Source organism: Pinus tabuliformis, chromosome 4_1 (assembly GCF_031772625.1).
Source record: "Pinus tabuliformis cultivar Carrire ecotype Pingquan chromosome 4_1, CPIR1, whole genome shotgun sequence".
Classification (NCBI taxonomy): domain Eukaryota; kingdom Viridiplantae; phylum Streptophyta; class Pinopsida; order Pinales; family Pinaceae; genus Pinus; species Pinus tabuliformis.
In genome coordinates this window covers 742490437-742500430 of record NC_142303.1, presented here as the reverse complement: position 1 = coordinate 742500430, position 9994 = coordinate 742490437, and positions in this window count along the sequence as shown.

The following is a 9994-nucleotide window of genomic DNA, read 5'->3' as shown; positions in this document are numbered from 1 at the left end:
AAGTTGTAAATGGTATTTCTATGTTTATGGGTAATAATATATCATGTCAAACTATTGGGATGGAAAATATCGGGATTAAAATGTATGATAACACAGTTAGAACATTAAATAATGTTAGACATGTACCTGAATTGAAGATAAAATTGATTTCTTTGGGAGTGTTGGACTCAGATGGTTATAAGTTTATAGGTCAGAATGGAGTGCTGAAAGTCTCAAAAGGAGCCCTAGTTTTTATGAAGGCAGAAAAAGTCAGAAATCTTTATAGACTCAATGGAATTACTAAGGTCAGTGAAGCAGTGATTGTGTCAGAGAAAGATGAAGGTACTCGCCCATGGCATCAACAATTGGGTCACATGAGCAAGAAAGGTCTTCAAGTACTGATGAATCATAAATTACTTCCTAATTTGATCTCCTTGAAGTTGGATTTGTGTAAACATTGTGTGTATGGAAAAAAGTGTAAACAGAGGTTTAAAATTGGAAGTCATAATAGTAAATAAATTTTGGACTATATTCATTCTAATCTATAGGTTGTATCGTATGGAGGTGCTATATTTTTTAATGTTTATTGATGATTTCTCCTAGAAAGTTTGGGTCTTTATGTTAAAAAAGAAAGCTGATGTATTCAATGTCTTTAAACAATTTAAAGCAATGGTAGAAAAAAGAACACACAAATTAATTAAATGTTTGAGAACTAACAATGGTGGTGAATTTACTTCTCTAGAATTTGAACAACACTGTAAGGACAAAGGAATTGTTAGACATAAAACTGATGTTTATACTCCTCAAAAAAATGGTGTTTTTGAAAGTATGAGTCAGACTCTTATGGAAAGAGCAAGAATCATGATCATCAATGCTCTTATTCCTAAAAATTAGCATTCAAAATTAGATCCAAAATCGAAATTTTACGTCTCTTTTGGGTGTGACTATTGGGTAAAAGGATATAGGTTGTGGGATCCTACTTCACGGAAGATAGGCATTAGTGGAGATGTAACATTTCATGAATCTTATGTTTTAAAATCAGATGTTGAAAGAATTGAATAGGAATAGGTATCGCCAAATCAAAAAATTCAGTCGGAGGCTAGACCTTTTTCCAAAAGTCGAAAGGAAGGAGAGGCTTCTGGAGGAAAAGGTGAAGAAGATGCAAAGGAAAATGTTGAAGTTTCAAAACTAGTTCAACAACCAGTCACTCTAAGAAGGTCTACAACGGAAAGAAAAACTCCCAAAGGGTATGAAGATTTTGCTTCATCTTTTTCATTCATTACTGAAGATGGGGAACCTTCTTGTTATCAGGAAGCAGTGGATGATACAAACAGTGAAAAATGGAAAATGGATATGGAAGAAGAAATGTATTCCTTAGCCAAGAACAATACCTGGGATCTTGTAGGACTTCCTCGAGGGAGAAGTGTTGTTGTATGCAAGTGGGTCTTCAAATTAAAATGGAAATTTGATGGGAGTATCGAAACATATAAGGCAAGGCTGGTAGAAAAAGGGTATTCTTAGGATGAAGTTATTGACTTTCATGAGATTTTTGCACCAGTTGTAAAACTTGTTTGTATTCGTGCTGTGTTGGCACTAACTGCATTACTTAACCTTGAGTTAGAATAGTTAGATGTTAAAACAACTTTCCTACATGATGATTTGGATGAAGAGATATATAGGGAACAACCAGAAGGTTTTGTACAAGGTCACAATAGAAGATTAGTTTGCAAGCTCAGGAATTCAATGTATGGCCTGAGGCAGTTCCCCGGGCAATGGTACAATAAGTTTGAATCCTTCACGGTGAGCTAGAACTTTATTAGAAGTGAGTATAATCATTGGGTATACTTCAAGAGTTTCAATGGCATATTCATTATCTTAGTTTTGTATGTTGAAGATATGCTTATTGCAAGAAAAAGCATGGAAAAGATCAACAGGTTAAAGGCTCAGCTATCTAGGACATTTGATATGAAGGAACTTGGAGCAACAAAACATATCTTACGCATGGAGATACACAGGGACAAGTAAAATGGTAAGATTTGGTTATCACAAAAGAAGTATGTGGAAAGAGTACTTGAAAAGTTCGGTATGAGTAGTGTGAAACCTGTTAATGTTCCATTAGCTTCCCATTTTAAGATTTCTTTGGTTTTGAGTCCTAGAACAAATGAAGAAAAGCAGTATATGTCTCGTGTACCATACGAAAATGTTGTAGGCCATTTAATGTATGTGATGTTACCTACAAGACCTAACATTTCACATGCATTTGGAGTTATTAGTAGGTTCATGGAAAATCCGGGTGAAGAACATTGGCGAGTAGTGAAATGTGCGCTTTAGTATTTAAGAGGCATAAGTGACCATTGCATCATCTTTAATGGTAGTGAAGGATTTGTCTGCGGATATGTGGAAACTAATTATACAGGTGCTTTGGACAAAAGGATATCTACTACGGGTTATGTCTTTACTCTTGCAGGTGGAGAAATTAGCTAGATGTCAAAGCTTCAAGAAACAGTTGTGTTGTCCACTAACGAAGTGGAGTATATAGCTGCTTCATATGCCAGTAAATAAGTAATCTAGTTAAAGTGTCTACTTGATGAGATTGGAAGGGTGCATGAGAAAGTGAATGTATTATGTGATATTTAGAATGTTATTCATTTGGCTACAAATCCATCTTATCACAACAAGACCAAGCACATTGATGTAAGGTATCATTTTCTGAGACATGTGATCGATGGTGCAAAAGTAGCTCTCAAGAATGTCCATACACAAGAGAATTGTGCAAACATATTCACGAAGCCAGTTACAGTTGAGAAGTTGTGGTGGTGTTTGGATTCTCCTCGCTTCCAAAAGAGATGACGAATGGGCATGGACAAGGGATTAGGAAAATTGTTGTCAAGGTGGAGTTTGTTGAAATATGACATAAAAAATGTAATTATGGATAAATTTGTAAAGTACTGTCATTTATTTATTATAACATAATTAATAACTAGAAGGGGTTATTGTAAGGGAGGAAACTGGCATATTAATTGAGAAATCCAAAGAGGCTTGTATGATAGAGAATCATCTTTGATTAATCGATATCCAATCCCTTTCCCTGTGGATGTTTCCTTGATACCCTGTCAACATTTTGCCACATAAATCATATTGTGTTAATGTGTGTTTTCTTTTAAAAATTAGTTTCCATTCAATTTTTCCCCAACGTTTTTTTCCTTTGGTGTTTAATCATGTTTTATGAATTTAAGTTCAAGAAAGATATCCTAGTGGGCATCATTGGATGTGTGTTTTGTCTTAGGAAAATCTGCAAGGCTAAGGCAAAGGCATTAAAAGGAAAAAATGTTCCATGTGACAAGGAAATTAGAGGAAAATAATGAAAAATGAAAAAAATCAAGGCCTCATTCATCAAAAGGCTTACGAGGATCAGTTCATGGCTTTTGTCAAGTTCAAGTTTGGATCTCTCTCATTATTCTCTCTCTCTCACTCTCTTTGTCACTTCGAGTTTTCTTGGCACACTCTAGTTTGGAGCAAGGAAAGGAAAAGTAAGAAAAGGAAAGGGAAAAGCAAGAAAGGAGCAAGGAAAGAAAAATTAAGCAAAGGAAAGGGAAAAGCAAGTAAGGAGCAAGGAAAGGAAAGCAAGATCAAGTAGCTTTAGCAGGAATGCTTGCAGGTAACCTTTTGTATGTGAGATTTCCTAGCTAGTTTGGACATGCATGGCTTTGCATGTTGGTGTATGGTTCTCTTATTTTCGGTAGGATGGTTTTGCCGATTTATGATTGTAGATTTCAGCCTAGCCTAGCCTTTTGCGGATGCCATGGTGTGTTGGGATGTTGGTTTCGGTTTTTGAACTTTGGAATTTCTAGATGGACATCGAAATCTGGGGCGGAGATGGTCTCAAGGTTCATTCTAAAAGCCCTAGTAATCCCTTAACAAGTTTTAGCGAGATACATGGTAAAGCCTAAGGGAGTTGTCTTGGTTTAGGGCCTATTGATCCAGGTTTGGATTGCAGTAAAGCCTGAGAGACAAGGAAACGAAAAATTCCTCAAGGATAGTGATGGATTCCGGATGGAATTCCAAGTTGTGTTTGGTTGTGATCAGAGCACAGGTTTTGGTGTGATCACATTTTGGTGAGGGTGGAGGTGGTTTAAACTCTAGATTCCCTTGGTTGTTCTTGGATTAGTTTTTCAATGAGATCCCATATCCATGCTTGGAATATGGCATGGGGGTGACTGGCTAAAAGATAGATTTGGTTTAGCAATGTCTATGGTTGAATGTTATGTGGAAGTCTTGAACCTAGTCAGATTTTCCTATGATTTATATGTGAATGTAATGATTGTCATATCTTTGATCTCTATTTGGTTTTATGCTCATTATAAGCATGCTGGAATGACTGGTTCATGTCATGGTTATTTCACATGTTTACTTGTAACTGTTAAATGGATGGATGCAATACCTAATTGATGATGAAGTAGTTCACTAGAGAAGGAGGTGATCCTTCTGGTTATGTTTCATATGTTGTTTCAACCATTTTTGCTCTAGTATCTTAGACCTCTAGGTTGCTTTGATGCCAAGTGTTTGACAGAATGTCAGTCTTGGTTGCGGATGCTCAGACCTAGTCCCGAGGGTCATTTTTGAATGATCAACATTGTCATTATGTTTTTAATGAAGTATGGAAGTTACAATAAGTTATGGGCTAGAGAAGTTAATTAAATCCCAAGGTCATTGGCATAGAACTGGAAATTTGGTCGAAAGTCACTGGAAAGCAGGCCTATGAGAGTGAGTTTAGGTTTCTAGCCACTCCCTTGACCATAGCATGAGAGTGACTATGGCCTAAGAGCTGCACAATAGCAATGGGACCCAGGGACATGTTGTCTGAGTGGCTGACTTGTCTCTTGAGGGTTTTGTTGATGATTTTGGATGACTATATGTGATGTTCCATCAATTCCACTTACTTAAGGTGACATAGGAGGTTGAATCTAATTTTAGTAGAATCTCTCCTCATGTTTACCCCGGTTGGCATGGATACTTTGGGTAGACCTGGGAGGGGGTGTTATGGATTGGTATCATATCATGGTTACACTCTATTTGGGTCATATCTAATGCTACAGATATGGTTGAATGTGTTGGTCATGCATGCTTTTCAGTTTCGTGTGTGGCTCTTACACTTGTGCTCCATGTGCTTTTTGCACTGCATCATATTGATCATGGTAGTAGTAAGGTTATCACGAGGAACTTGATGTCAATTTTATGGAATGCATTGTCATGAGTATATGACTAGTTATACAGTTATATGTAGCCTGAGTAAATCCTTGTACGTTGGGATGCATTCTTGTTTATATGATTACTTGCATCAATCTTGTAGGTTGATTACAAGAATTGATCGCTTATGCTAGACTGCATGTGGTTATGTGTATGTGCAGTTGATTAGACATTTCATATGTAAGTGGATAGTTGCATGAGGCAATGTGTATACATGAGTAATGGTTTTTTTCATGCATAAGTTCATAACATCCATTGTTGATATAGCCTTGCATTGATGACTTGACCCTAGAAAGTATGACGTTATGTGTTGATGCACTTATTGATATGTGTATATATGTTATTATGGTTATGCTGAACATGCATCACGTTGATTTGATGATCTTGCAAAAAAGGTATCCTCCCCGAGTATGTTAAGGTACATTCATTTATGGTGATTTGGTTTAGCTGACATAGTATGCCTTGCGGGAAAGAGACCAGATCAATAGCAAGGTGGTAGACTAAGTAAAATCTCCATGTGCATCAGATGGGTAGCGGGGTGTATGGAACTCTTTTGAATTGGAAAACTCATTAAGAATCCTGAAGGAATAAATAAGGAGTTACAAAGCAGACCATGACAAAATTATGCAGGCACAAGAGAAACAAGCAAAGGTGAATCCGATACAACTTCAAATTTTGTCAGTTTTGCAGTGACAGAGACCTCTTCAGATTAGCCATGGACATGAAGACATAAAAAATGGGGAATATGTCAATAGGTCTCGTAGTAGAAATAGGTCAGATAGATCTGACACTATCAGAGATGGAAGGATGTTGGACACTCCAGATAGGAGAGGTGAGAGATACAAGTATTACTCTAGTTCTGGTTCTGAAAGACATCATGATTTTCATCATTATCATCTGTATAGGAGGAATGATAGGGGATAATTATCGGATGAGTTCAAGAAGGAAAAGCCAGATACCTTTTATGGAGACATGAAGAAATCACAAGATGCGAATGCTTGGTTACTTGGCATGAAGAAATTATTTAGATTGCATGATTACTTAGAAAATAAGAAAGCTAGGATAGCCCTTTTCTCTCTGAAAGGTAAAGTAGATATTTGGTGGGAAAATGTGAAGAATGTCAAGGAGATACATGAGGATGATTTGTGTTGGCATCAATTTGAAAGGCTCTTCAAGAAGAAGTACTTTATTGAGAGGTATTACGATGATAGAGCTAAGGAGTTTTATGATTTGTGGATATGTTCTATGACAAATGAGGAGTATGCTAGCAAGATTTTTGGAGCTGTTGAGATATATGACCTACCTTAGAGAGGAGAAGGCCAAGGTTTAGAGATTCATTAGTGGATTTCTAGTTGCATACAAAGATCATATTGAGTTGGATGAGCGTAGATCATTAGAGGAGGCCATCCAAAAGATGAAGCATTGTTATGACTAGTCGAAGTGCAAAGCTGAGCCGAGACATGACTTGAAGAGAAAAGAAAAAGCTAAAGGAAAATGGCCACCAAAGTGAGGAAGATCTCAAGATGAAAATGAGAAAGATAATGTAGTTCCTTACAAGAGATTTAATACAACTGAGAGGTCACATGGAGAGTAGCAGATTAGAGGCGGTAGTAGGGAACCATTGCAGTGTTGGATATGTGGTAAGGATCATTGTGAGAGGGATTGTTTGTAATATCAAAGTGGTGGTAGAACCTATATCTACAGTGCTCAGGAGGCACATACAGTTTGTGACATTGGTCATAGCATTCCTCATATTTATGCAGTCATTGACAACAAGCAAGTGAATCATCAGGCATCGATCATTCAGATGGATGGTAATCTTTGTGATCAACTTGTTTCTATTTGATTTATCTTGGATCTAACTACAATTATATTACTCTTGACCTGGTGGATAAGTGTGGTTTAAGAAAAGAAGTGCATGAAGAATCTTGGTTGGTATAGTTGGCTACAAGTACAAAGAAGTGAGTTCACAATTACTAAGAGCTTATGAATTTGAGTTAAATGGTATGCCTTCAACAATAGATGCCAAGAACAAGAAGAAAACAATAAGAAAACCATGAATAACAAATAAAAGTACCGCACCACAACATAAGTGGAAGGGCCATGACGCATACATAATCAAATTTCAAATCAAGCATGAAAAAATCATAAAAGACTGAAAGCACAAAACTATCAACAAATTCCAAAACTCAATCCCATGGGTTCCCAATGCTTCAAAGGGAAATCCTAACTTGAGCCTTCTTCAAGATTTCATGACAGTCACTTTTTCCATGTAATCCCCTGCATCATAGTTCCATAAACACATAACTATAAATGATTAAATAAATATACAATATACTGATTGACTTACCTTGTTGTATGAAGCACATTCCCTTGTAATTGAACACGTACACATATTATTTATCAAGGGATTCTAATTCTATTGACGAATCTCGCTATAACTAGAAATAAACTATTATGGATTTTAAATGTATGTTCATGAATATAGAACATATCCACATAATGTCAGACAAAACCAAGGTTAAGAAGATTTCCTATATTCATGCAAAGAACTCATTCATTTGGAATTGTGGTTTCCAAACCTAGCCAAAGGAATTCTCACCCAATTCCTTTCTTTTACCTTTTCCTAGCTACAATTGAGTCTTATTATGTGTTATCCCATCACCGAGTTGTTAGTTATATAAAAAAATCAATTGTTATCTTTTCACATTAATACCAAGCATGTTTCTTGGAAAATTCTCACACATGTTAGTCACATGTTCCAAAGATGAAGGCATCATTTCAATTAATTTGAAATCATCCTTTACCAATAGTAACAACCATGTCATAGTCTCAAATCAACTCATACTCATTAGTCATAATACTAAAAATATCACCCACATTCACCCAAGTACATATTAGTTGTCTTAGCACACATTGTGTTAATACAATTATCTTAAAACAAGATATTTCCTTCATGCAATCTTATAGACAGATACTCATAACATGCAATTAATCAAACATTTGAACAACTTGTAAACATAACCTATTATTATACATGACCCACACTAAGGTAGAAGGAGGAAACTACTATAATGACCTGATCTCCAGTGTCCAATTATGGAAACGGGATCTCCAAAGATCTACTAAGTTTAACAACACTTTCCAAAACTTGATTTTCATTTCTCATACTTATTTCTCATTTCTCATTTCATTTTCATTTTCATTTCTCATAATCATGTCCCCTTTAGACATTGTAGACTTCACACCATGCCTAAGAGGGGAGTTATGTGAATAGTAGTCTAGTACTCTTCTCCTCATCTCTGATCTTTTATTTCCTGCAAACATACCATGTTAGAAAAATCAAATAGACGACATAATCAAACTCATACCTCATTGTATCTCAGGGGTGGCTATCACATATGCACAATTCAACCCATATCAATATGATACATTATCACAAATATATCGACCCCATTAGAGACATTTTGAGGTAAAAAATGGGCCTCCAAAGGAATATTATAAAATATTAGTGTAAATAATAAAACAAGATTAGATTCAATCATCAAATTTTAGAGGGGAAACATAAAAAACTACTTTTTTAACTTATCTCCTTATGGTTTTACTCAAATTTCAAGCAGGAGAACTTGTTGGATGCATAATTTAATTACTCATTTAAGGAGTACCCATGTTGCATAATTCTGACAGACCCTACTACACAAAAAATGAGAAATACATGAAAAAAACATGATTGCAATCACATTTTTCATGTCTTTCTCATTTTTCATGTAGCAGGGTCCATGAAAAGTATGGAACATGGGCACTCCTTGGATGAGGAATTAAATTATGCATCCAACGAATGATCTTGCTCAAAATTTGAGTAAAACCATAGGGAGATAATTTGAAAATACGAGCTGAAGAAGTTATTTTTCTACCTTTTTTATTTTTTAATCATTTTACTTTTTTACTTAAAAAAAGATGAATAATCCCCAATGGTTGACATAATAATCTTGAATCCTATTGGTTCTTATAAATTTTATTTTGGTTGTATGTTTTTGTTTTGAGACCTATTTTTTACCTCAAAATTTTTCTAATGTGTACCTGAATATCATAACCATGACCATTTTCACATGTCGATCCAGGTTAGCTTGATATATATAAAATCAAGATAGTAGTTGTAATGAACATAATCATCATGCATATGACTATAATGCATATAACAACAAGTTAACTATCATGCATGACTAACCGATACACGTGCATATGGCCACACTGATTAACTAGCATCTATCATGCAAGTGATCACAACAAGAATAGAATGACAGGAATGCATATAACCATAAGGAATGTAAAAACCACTAACCATCATACCTATATTCCAAACATACAAACCCATGGAAAATTTTAGGGGCTAATGTTCGTCGAGTGGGATAATTTTCCATGATTTTTCCACAAAAAGATTAGCCAATTTCCATTTTTTATAAAAGATTATTCACCTAAATTTTAGAATATAAAATTATTTTACCTTAAAAATCACCAACATTATATAGAGACTATATATAAAATAATTATAAATTTGAATAATTTTACAAACATATCAATAAACATTCTATAGTTTGCATATTAGGGGTTAGTGAGATTTTCCAATGCTTTTAAACTTCAAGAAAATTTTCCATCCTTAAAATTTTCCTTGAAACCTATACAACGATTTGTTGTTACCCCGAGGTCCAGTGCTGCAACCTTGATCTGATAATCTGCATATCCTACTCCATCTCATCCAACATATGAA